Below are 12,054 nucleotides of genomic sequence, written 5' to 3'. Positions count from 1 at the left end.
CAGTTACGGCTAATGTCGTACTGATTATGTTTCTTTTTTTTTTTTTTATTTTTTAAATTTAAATTCCAATTAGCTAACCTAAGTGTAGTCTTGGCTTCAGGAATAGAACCCGGTGATTCATCTCTTACATATGACACCCAGGGCTCATCCCAACAAGGGCCCTCCTCAATGCCCGTCCCCCAGTTAGCCCATCCCCCCACTCACCCTGCTCCAGCAACCCTCAGTTTGTTCTCTGTATTTAAGAGTCTCTTATGGTTTGCCTCCCCCTCTGTTTTAATCTTATTTTTCCTTCTCTTCCCCTACGTTCATCTGTTGAGTTTCTCAAATTTCACATATGAGTTAAATCACATGGAATCTGTCTTTCTCTGACTTATTTTGCTTAGCATAATACCCTCCAGGTACACCCACGTTGTTGCAAAAAGCAAGATTTAAATCTTTTTCATTGCTGAGGAGTATTCCATTGTGTGTGTGTGTGTGTGTGTGTGTGTGTGTGTGTGTGTATGTATGTGTATATATACACACCACATCTTCTTTATCCATTCATCAGTAGCTGGACATTTGGGCTCTTACCATAATTTAGCTATTGTTGATAGCGCTGTTGTAAACATTGGGGTGCATGTGCCCCTTTGAACCAGCATTTGTGTATCCTTTGGATAAATACCTAATAGTGCAATTACTGAGTTGTAGGGTAATTTTATTTTTAACTTTTTGGGGAACCACCATACTGTTTTCCAGAGTGGCTGCATCAGCTTGCATTCCCACCAACAGTGCAAAAGTGTTCTCCCCTTTCTCCACATCCTTGCCAACATCTGTTGTTTCCTGAGTTGTTAATTTTAGTGATTCTGACTGGCTTGAGGTAATATCTCATTGTGGTTTTGATTTGTATTTCCCTGATGTTGAGTGATGTTGAGCATCTTTTCATGTGTCTGCTGGCCCTCTGGATGTCTTTTTTGGAAAAGTGTTTATTCATGTTTTTGTACACTTCTTCACTGGATTATTTGGTTTTAGGTGTTGAGCTGGGTAAGTTCTTTACAGATTTTGGATACTAACGCTTTATCTGATATGTCGTTTGCAAATATCGTCTCCCATTCCGCCGTCGCCTTTTAGTTTTTGTTGATTGCTTCCTTCCTTGTGCAGAAGCTTTTTATCTTGACGAAGTCCTAATTGTTCACTTTTGCTTTTATTTCCCTTGCCTCCAGCGACACGTCCAGTAAGAAGTTGCTTGGCCGGGCCAAAGACATTGCTGCCTGTTTTCTCCTGCAGGATTTTGATGGTTTCCTGTATCACATTTAGGTCTTTTATCCATTTTGAATTTATTTTTGTGTAACGTAACATTTGTCTAACCTGACCATTTTCTCCATCAGAAATGCTACCCTGATATCTCATACTGTGGCTAGTATATTTTCCTAGCTCCTGACTCTTCCCTAAAAATAGGATTTTCCCTATTCATTTTGTGCCAGTTGAGATTTCAAATCAGAAGTCTGTTTCTTTGAATCTCTATCTTGCAGTCCCTTGATGGCTTTGCATTTAGTCCAAGCTCAATTGCCTTCTCTTGATCTGTGCAAAGCCACCTGCTTGGCATCCTTGCTTTTGGATCCATCTTGTAGGAAACTGCTAGCGTACATTTAACTCCTGCAAACAAACTGAATCTTGGCACTTATCTGACCCACAGGAATATGCACAAAGTCCCTGTGCCTCACCTGCTACCACCCTTCTTATCTCTCACTCCTGTCTGTTCATCAGAAACCAGCTGCTATGGACTGAATGTTTGTGTCCCCCACAATTCAACATAAGAATGTGATGTGATGTGATGTGATGTGATGTGATGTGATGTGATGTGTTATTAGGAAAGGTAGGGGGACTTGGGAGTTGATTAGGTTTAGATGAGGTCATAACAATGGACAGGATTAATGCCCTTGTACCAGCATTCTTTAGATTTGTAAAATAATGAATACATTTCAAAATTTCTAGAAGAATATCTTTTTTAAATTAAATATTAAAAAATTTAAGTCAACATATCTAAATATCTTTTCGTTTCTCTGTAAAAGAAGCCCAAAGTAGATAAAACTGTATTCAGTAATTACTGTTGGAATATTTTGTCTTGTTTGGAAACGATCTAGCTTTCTAATGGATTTCACTTAATTTACCATTTAACCTAATCTAGCAAACTTTTAAAGTTTTAGGTTACCAAAAAGACTTAGAAAAATCAAGTGGACATAAATGTTACTGGAAGGCTTATTTATAAAAATTTATCTTCCATTTACTTGCTTTTAAAAGTTATATGTAGATTACGTGCAAAAACCTCACTAAACATTAGGCAAAATCAGCCATTATCTTAAGCTATCACATTCTGTTTGTTGTTCACAGGTCTCCTGGGAGACATGAACTTACTTAGCTAGTAAACTCAGAATAAAATTTTTACATTTAATGTCAACAATTCTAAAGACACGTCTGTTTTAAAGAAACCATCAGCCTTAAACTAGCTTTTTTAAATGGTAGTTTATTTTTTGTTTTCATTTCTTGAGGTAGAGAGAGAGACCAAGCAGGAGAGTGGGGCAGAGGGAAAGAGAGAATCCAGAGCAGGCTCCACATTGCATGGAGCCTGACTCGGAGCTCGATCTTGAGACCGTGAGATCGTGACCTGAGCCAAAATCAAGAGTCGGACGCTTAACGGACTAGGCCACCCAGGTGCCCCTAAACTAGCTTTTATATCAAGTATTTTATTAGATCACGTGAACTTGCATAGCATTGGGTTAGTTTCTACCTTTCTGAGTTTTAGAATGCCCAATTTTTATGAGCACCTGACTTTAAATCAACTAAATAGAGCTCTTTTACAAATCAATTTTAGCAATACCATTCGGGGATAGAAAAATATCTCACATAGACAACAACGGTCCTACCATCATTGGATTGCTTAATATTGAAAGGAAAAAGAGGCATCTGCCCGAGTTGAGATCAAAGAATACAGAACAATAAGAAACAAAACTAGCATTGCCTTCATTATTCCAACCGTAAGATTTACAATGTTAAGGTATCAGCGTTTTCAAGATTTATTTCCTTTATAAGCCTGAGACCCAAGTGCTGTGCCCGGCTCAGCGGTGGGAAATGATAAAAGAAGGATCCCGGAGACTGCGTTTAAACCCTGGGTGTGCACCCCAATCTGGCTGTGTCTAGCTCTATGATTTGGGGAGCCCGGGTCTTCTCTCTCTTATGTAGTACTTGCTAAATGGTTCAGTAATTGGCGACTCACGGCTATAACAAGTATAACACTGTAGCAAATAAATAGGATGAAACCATGGATATGTTGAAGCGTTTGGTCAGGACCTGGGACACGTTCATAAGGCGCATCTCGGTTCACGTTAGTGACCCGGTTTTGCTTCCAGGCGCTGCTCCCCTTTCCCTCACTCTTTGTGACCATCCCCACTCTGCTCCCCTGATCTCTCCTTCCCAGGCCGGCCCGTCCATTTCTACCTCCCACCTGACTGACCTGCCCAGTCTCCCAGAGACCGGGGCCTGACTCCCCCGGCGGCTTACCCGGCCTCGTTGATCCGGGACGCACACTCGTGCCCGGACTCACACCCTCTAGCTTTGCGGTCCGCCGCTCCGACCTTCAAACCCTGGTTCCTCCGCTCTCCCTCTACATGTTACGTGACCTCCCTAGGACCCCACGACCCCCATCTGTAAAATGGGACCGATGCTTTGTATCGGACTGGTCTGTTGGGAGGACGGAGTGAGCGTCACTGCCTGGAAACTACTAAAAAGCAATTCCCTAAAAGACAACCATTAGTGTCACGTGCGCTTTCCCTCCACCCTTTGTGTCAGTGTCTCAGCAATTCTAAGAGTCTACTGTGTTAGCTTTTGAAGCTACTGTGCTGTTTAAAAGAAAAATGCAGAATACATGTGACAACACTTGGAATTCTAAATCTTAGTAGAGCAGGCAAGCGCGCCCAGTGCCGAAAAGGCAGAACTAACGGGCACAGAGCCCCTCTGCCGGGAGGGGACGTGCATAGGAGCTGAGAGAAAACTCCAGAGTCAGTGCGTGTGCGCACACCCGGGTGAGCTGCCCTGGGCGTCCATCTGACGCCCCCCCCCCCCCCCGTGAGGAAAGGGCAGCTTCGGGTACAGCGTGGACCCCCGGGCTCACCTCCTGTGCAGCACAGAGAAGCCGCGTCTCCCGATGGGCTGGGAGGCGGCCAGCTGTCCTCCCCCTGGGTCCCGGCCGCTCCTGCCGCACAACCGACCCAGCAGAGCGGCTCCGACTCTCCTCTCCTCTCCCGCCTGCCCGGCCCCGCCCTGCCCCCCAACGGCCTGTGTCCAAAGCCAACGCCGGCGCCCACCCGTGGCCGCCAGGGGTACCCACCTCGTCAGTTGCACGGGGCCCTGCTCGGGGAGAGGGTGTTCTGGCCGCAGCGCCAGCCGGGCCCTGTTATACCTCCCCGGGTCCCCGTGCCCCTGGCTCAGGCGCTGAGGTCACGATGTCAGTGTCAAGGGCTCCTTGTGCACCAGGTGGGTCCCCGGGGCCCACTTCTCCCCTCTCCCTGATGCTCTGTAATTTGCGGAGCCGGAACCGTCCTCACGCAATTAGAGTAAACGCACTGCAGGCTGAGCGCTGGTGCAGCTGGGGCCCTGGGGGGGGGGGGGGCTCGGGGTCCCCAGACTTCATTAGGGCCTCCTGCCACCCCTACCCCCGCCCCACTGGTCGCCACAGCTCAGGAACAGACACCTGAGAATCACAAGTGCTCACTTCGTGAATAGTTTAAACTGCAGCCACACTGATAACTGAAGATCACTGAGGGGCAGCGTCAGAATCCCCACTACCCCCCCCCCACCTCGTGATAGACGGGGTCCAGAAGGGAGCAGGAGGGGGACTCCTGGGGTGCTGGCTTCCTGATCTGGGGGCTGGTCGTGGGCTCTGGGTCAGTCCATACAGCTCACTGAGGTGCTCCCTTCTGAGTGGGTTCATTTCTTTTTCAAGTTTGCCTCCAAATGGCGTCTGTGGCCCAGAAGGTCAGGTCCTGCGGTCATGGCCCAGACCCGGGTCTGAGTGGGATGAGCGTACCCCCCACCCAGAGTTGTTCCGGGTCCCTAGTGCCACTTACAGAGATGGCTCCTTTCTAGCTGGTCCATCCAAGCAGGGGAGGGAAGCTGATGTGACATTCACCCCCGCCTCGTGGCACAGACGGGCTTACATAGTCCTTCTCCGCAGGACCTGGCTGTGAAGGAAGGCCCGGGACTGACAGGTGCTGGCTGGGCCCCGGGGTGAGCTGGGTTCCTGTCAGCCGGGTGAGGTGGGGGTTAGTGGAAGGAGGGGAGAGGTGAGGGCGCAGAGGACACTGTGGGTTTTCCATCCCTTCGGGGAGGACAACCCTGGGAGCACCTACTGTCCTGCCGGGCGCTGCTGATGACGCACGCTTCGCTCGCTTACGTTGCTTTTCATCTCACTTGCACGGCTTTTATTCAGTCCTTCGAGTCCCTTAGTGTAACCTTTGTGCTCCCTCCAAAGTGGGGTGCGCGTGAGTGTCTGAGTATCTTCTCGCGGGCCGTGTCTGCTGTTCACAGAGCTCCCGTCGGCACAAGGATGCAGACGGGAGGCACTCTATGGAGAAAACACCAGATTGCTGCAATTTCCGCTCAGCGCCTGTGAAGAGAGGCACATGGTAATGAATTATACATCAGAGTACTTTATATAAGTTATTTGACCTTCATGAAAATGGGAGAAATAAGTTGGATGCTGAGGCCGGAGGGCTTAAATAACTCCCAGAGGGCAGCCAGTAGGACTCCTACCCAGATCTCTCCTAACTCATGCTCGTCCAAAAGCCCCCTAAGTGGGGCGCCTGGGTGGCTCAGTCAGTTGAGCGTCTGACTCCGGCTCAGGTCATGATCTCACGGTTTGTGAGTTCGAGCCCCACATCGGGCTCTGTGCTGACAGCTCAGAGCCTGGAGCCTGCTTCCGATTCTGTGTCTCCCTCTCTCTCGGCCCCTCCCCTGCCCACGCTCTGTCTCTTTCTCTCTGTCTCTCAAAAAATAAATGTTAAAAAAATTTTTTTTTAAAAAAGCCCCCTAAGTAAGGAAAACAGCAAGCTACAGACTGGTAAACCATATCTACAACCAACTATGCTGAATCAGTATTCAGAATATATATGAAGCCTTGCTAAAATAAACAGGAAAAACACAAAAGAAAAAATGGGGGCGGGGAGGAAGAGCCATTCTGCAGAAGAGTAAAAACCTGAATGGAATATGTAAAGATGAGGACACACTCAGGCTCAGTAGTTTTATGGCAATGTAAATTAAAACCACACAAAAAAATAATATTTTTCCTCAAATTTAAAGGGACCGAAGACCAAGTGTTAGTGAGCATGTGGGACACTGGGGATTTAGGGCTGGTGGCTTGTGATTGGAACATCTGTGGAAATAGTTTGGAATTATTCCTTTTTTAATGTTCATTTATTTTTGACAGAGAGAGGGACAGAGCATGAGCGCGGGAGGGGCAGAGAGAGGGGGAGACACAGAACCCGAAGCAGGCTCCAGGCTCTGAGCTGTCAGCGTAGAGCCCAACGTAGGGCTCGAACTCACGAACCATGAGATCATGACCTGAGCCGAAGTCGGACGCTTAACCGACTGAGCCACCCAGGCGCCCCTGGAATTATTAACCAGGAAGTTTGAATAACTCATGGCCTATGACTCAGCTGTTAAACGACCACTGCCATATCTCACTGTTACCAGATACCTTACTACTCTACGACGTATACCTTAGAATACTAGTTTTTGAAGTGTGGTCCTGACGTGGGGTTCAGAGATCTGAGCGTCACCTGGGAACTAGTTAGAGATGAAAATTCTACGGCCCGTCCCAGACCTACTGAGTCCGAAACTCTTGGGAGTGTTTCCCAATGATTTGTGTTTTAACAGGCCGTCCAGGGAACGCTGAGGCACTCGGTACTTTGAGAGCCACTTCTGTAGGGTGCGTCTGGCACATTTGTGCAGGACACAAGGCAGTTAGTAGAGTTGCTTTTAGCGCAAATGAATAACAACCAACAAGAACTAGAAATAACTTAAATCTAAGTCGGTAAGAGAATGAATAAAGACGTAGTGATACATTCGTACAACTGAATATTTGACAGCACTGGGTATAATGAATTGCGCCTACAACCACAAGATGAACAAGCGGGAGAAAGGTAAGTTAAGGTACAATTTTAATAGAGTTTCAAACAAGGGAAACTCCATGTGTATTGTTTTGGGATCCGTGCATATGTAATAAATGAAAATAAGCAGGGAAATATTATGCTTTACCTTTTGATATTTATTTCTAACCTACCTATATTTTTCAGAAAATACAGTTTTAACTATACTGTTAAAATATATTTTTTGAGGGGCGCCTGGGTGGCGCAGTCGGTTAAGCGTCCGACTTCAGCCAGGTCACGATCTCGCGGTACGTGAGTTCGAGCCCCGCGTCGGGCTCTGGGCTGATGGCTCGGAGCCTGGAGCCTGTTTCCGATTCTGTGTCTCCCTTTCTCTCTGCCCCTCCCCCGTTCATGCTATGTCTCTCTCTGTCCCAAAAAAAAAAAAAAAAAAAAAAACGTTGAAAAAAAAATATTTTTTGAGACCTTAGGGCCCTGTAATGTTTTGCACACCTTTTTTTTATGTTTATTTAGTTTTGAGAGAGAGAGAGAGAGAGAGAGAGAGAGAGAGAAGGAGTGAGTGGGGAAGGGCAGAGAGACAGGGAGACACAGAATCCAAAGCAGGCTCCAGGCTCTGAGCTGTCAGCACAGAGCCCAACGTGGGGCTTGAACTCACGGACCTCGAGATCATGCCCTAAGCGAAAGTCGGATGCCCAACGGACTGAGCCATCCAGGCGCCCCTACACCATCTTAATAATACATATTCTCTTTAATTTTAGGATGTAAGAGTCTAAATATGTTTTAAATTATTAATTATGTTGTTCTAAATGTACTAATTTCTGGTCTTATTTACCTATCAATAAGTGAAAAAGGTATGTTGAAATTTTATAGTGGTGAATATGTAAATTTCTCCCTGTGGTTCTATCACTTCTGTTTTCTATATTTTAAGATTATTTTAATAACTATATACAGTTGGGAATTCTTTTATTATATGATTTGGAACTTTTATCACTATATGGAAACCCTCTCTGGTCAGCAGGAATGCTCTCTTGCCTTCATTGTTTTGTGTCGTATTAATATAGGTTCTCTTACATTCTTACTATTTTCATTAGTCAAGGTATCTTCTTCCACAATTTTACTCTTAACCTGATCTGTCACTATGTGTTGGATAGGCCTCTTAAAGAGGGAAAAGAGCAGTATTTGATATCTAATTTCCCCTAATGCAATAGTCATAGGCAGCAAAGAACAACATTTTGATCTACGGCCTCTGGAATTACTTTCCCTGAGTTTGATGTCGGCTTCCGCCAACGGCCAGCTCTGAGACCTTGGGAAAGTGATTTACTGACTCGTTGCTTTCTCAGGAATAAATCAATGAGAGCTAATTAAATTGTTTAATATTTGCGAAACATATAAACGTTTGATGTTTCGAAGAGTAAAATCTCTCCCAGACTGAGAGAATCAAAGTCAGCTCATGCTGAAAAAGAGACGAGCACTCATCAGGCTCCGAGGACGCGTACAGGCAAATCAGGCTGCAAAGTGTACAGGCAGGACCGTTTCGTCCAAGGTCACAGAGCAGCTGAACAACACTGTAAACGCCCCCTCCTGAAATGCCTACTACTTTCATACCAGTGATGCCCCAAACCAGTTTTTTAAATGTTTTTTAATGTTTATTTATCTTTGAGAGAGAGAGAGAGAGAGAGGCAGAGCGTGAGTGGGGGAGGAGCAGAGAGAGAGGGAGACGCGGCATCCGAAGCAGGCTCCAGGCTCTGAGCAGTCAGCACAGAGCCCCACGTGGGGCTCGAACTCATGAACAGTGAGATCACGGCCTGCGTGGAAGTCAGCCGCCTAACCGAGGGAGCCACCCAGGCGCCCCACCCCAAAGCACTTTTGATATATCTGTTTGTTACTGGGGATCCCCCATTACTAACCCACCTTAGATTCACGACTGCACCCAATTCTTACTTAATGCTGGCTTCTCCGAATTACTAATCCCATCTCAGAAACATGAACTGATCCTGCTTCCCCGAGCCCCTGCTCGGACTCCTTTAGCCGAAACCCAAACCTGCCCAGAGATCCTTCCCACATGAGAGACCATTCCATGGTTGGGCATTAACATGTTGTTATGGTATGTACTGATCTACTTGGATTTGTATCAGTCAAACATTTCTTTGATTTGTACTTTTCCCGTATTTGTGTTTATCATTCCTTCTGCTCTGTCTTTTCTTCTTTCATTTCCCCTGTTATTCTACTCTTCTTTTCCTCCACCCATCCACGTGGTATACATTTTGTTCAGTTTTTTTTTTTTTTGCGTGCTTATTACTGAAATGTCATCTCGCATGGTTGACTTTACAGAGCCTGAAGTCATGGTACTCCATAAGGTTCCCTAAGCATTACAACACTTTAAAACACTGGAAATCTAATTGCTTCTTTCTGCTAAACTATTCCTATCCAGTACTTTAATTCCCATCTTTTCAGTCAAAAAGGAGACATTATTTATCTGATTCACCATCATCTTATACTGGCAATATTTGCTTATGTTTATCTATTTAACAGTTTCTTTTCCATTTTTTTTTACTTACACTTTAGCTCTCCTAGGTTTTTTTTTTAATAATTCCTCAAGTATGAACTTGAAGATTCCTTAATAAATCTTTCTTAGTGGCAGTATCGCCCTATTTTACTTCATCTCACATTATATTTATTTTATCCTTATATGTGAGAGACACATTTACTTTGTATAACCCTGCCAGTTGACAGCATTTTTTTTCCCCCAACAGTGTCAAAATATATCTTCTCACTTCAGACTTTTGAGAAATCTATGCCAATCTGCACATCCTTTCCTCAGAAATCTTTTTTTCTGGCTGCTTTAAAAATCTTTTCACTTCTGTGCTATGAATTGCCCTACGATGTGTCTGATGCGATCACTTTCTGTTTAACTCGCTAAGAATCTGTATTTGTGGGCTCCTAACTTCTCTAGCTTCTGAAAAATTATCAGTCATGTCCCTTCCCCCTCCCTTAAATCAGTGGTGTTTAGGCAGAATTCTCAGCCCCCACGGAGAGGTACTCAATTTTTTCTGGTTATCTTCAAGTGCACAGGAGGTAGATGTGCTAATAAATGTTTGCTTGTTTCCTCTTGTTTGTCTTGTTTTCTCTTGTTTGTCTGGACGTCTTCCACGACAGATGTCTTAGCTTGGATCTCAGAGAGGTGGAAGGAAACTCACCTCCCCACTAAAACACAGTGTGCATAGGAGGAGAATGGTGACTCCTGTCCTCTCCAGATCATGCTTGTGACGCAGGCAGAAAACAGAATCTCCATCCCAGCCACCCTTTGTTAGATCCCTGTGTATAAAGGACACCGCGAGAAAGAAAGGAAAGAGACTTCTATGTGTCCAGGAGCCGGTGCCCATTCTGATTCACAGCCTTGGAACTTAGGGGAGGCGAGGAGGGGGCCAGAAAAATGGGAAAGGCTGGATACAGAAGCCTGGCTGTTGTTCATTTTCCCGCGGCACAACCTTCCTATTAATACAATTAAGCCTCATTAAGACTCAGAACATTTCTGAGCCACACACTTGTAATTGTGGAGGGAGACGCACAGCTATACTTCAGGGACCGAGATTCCGCCGAGGGTTTTCTCCGCCCGAGCGGGCTGACAACTTTGGAAATTGAGGTCTCGGTTACGGTGTATGTTTGCCAAGAGCTCCTCAAACCTAGAGGGTACAAATATGGCTTCGCGGGTTCACCTGCCAGAAGGACCGACCTAGAACTTGACCACACAGCGGGTGCCGGGTGAGCACAGCCGACCGGTTCCTCCAGTTCGCCCTGCGCCCTGCAGAGTCCCCCTCGGTGGCAGGGACGTCGATTCCCTCTGCGACCAAGTGAGGGAGCTCCCGAGAGGGCTCCGGGAGCCTGACCGCCCTGACCTGGACCTTTCCCAGGTACGTGCCGGGGCCAGAAAGCGGGTGGGGCCGCTTTCCGCAAAGGTGCCTCCAGAAGCGTTTGGGTTCGGGGTCTGGTACCACAAGACACTCCGCGGTGGGACCCCACATCGGGCTCCCGCTTTCTTTTAGCCAGAAAGCAAGCAGGTGTGAGGGTAGTTCGGGTTTCCAGGAACAACTCTTTCTTCGGCCTCCACGCTCACCCGTGTTACGACTCTGTCGGCCCCGTCAGCGTTTACAACATCTGTACCCGCGTCTGGTGCATCTGTGTTCGGCGGCTGGGCCGGCCTTGTCTCGGCCAGTGTGCTGCTAATCCCCAAGTGCATGCATTTCACTGCGAGCTTGTCTTCCCGCCTGCACCCTGCGGCCTCCCCATCTATCATACGTTCTACCGCAGGTGTATGTCAGCTTCGCCCCTGGGCTTGCGGGGACACCTCTTAACAGCCACCAGGGTGGCCGTTGCAGTGGCTGTTGGCAAAATCCCACTTCTTCGTTGCCGGGTTGCCGGGTCGTGAGGTGGGGGCCCGAGGCAATCCCCTGCAATTGGACCCTAGGGGTCTGGAGCCGAAAGCGCTGATCTCATCTGTCAGTTGAGAACACGAGCCGACAGGGATGCCTCCTTGGCTCAGCGGGTAGGTGTTAGATCCAGAAGGGGCTCCACGCACCCGTCTGAAGGGAAAAGGTGTCTGTGAAAATCGTTTCCTTCGACATTTCCCAAAACGAATCTGGGAGGACACCGTCCCTCCCTCCTCTGCCAGGGTTCGGTCGGAAACGAAGAGAAGCGGCTGCTTGGGTGACACAGACACCGGTCCCAACTCTGATTCAGAGTTTGAAATTTGGGGAAGATGAAAAGAAGGCTGCAAACTTGGGAGACTCTGGGTCGAGAGAAGCAAAACCAAACGGGAACCTATTTGATGAGGACACGGCGGGGCACTGAGCTGTGCTGAGTGCAGTCACTGTAACAGATTCCAGGGCTTTGACTAAACAGTGAATCTGTTCTGACTCCA

Source organism: Panthera uncia, unplaced genomic scaffold (genome assembly GCF_023721935.1).
Source record: "Panthera uncia isolate 11264 unplaced genomic scaffold, Puncia_PCG_1.0 HiC_scaffold_486, whole genome shotgun sequence".
Taxonomy (NCBI): domain Eukaryota; kingdom Metazoa; phylum Chordata; class Mammalia; order Carnivora; family Felidae; genus Panthera; species Panthera uncia.
The sequence above is the reverse complement of the archived record's forward strand: the minus strand, read 5'-3'. Positions refer to the sequence as shown.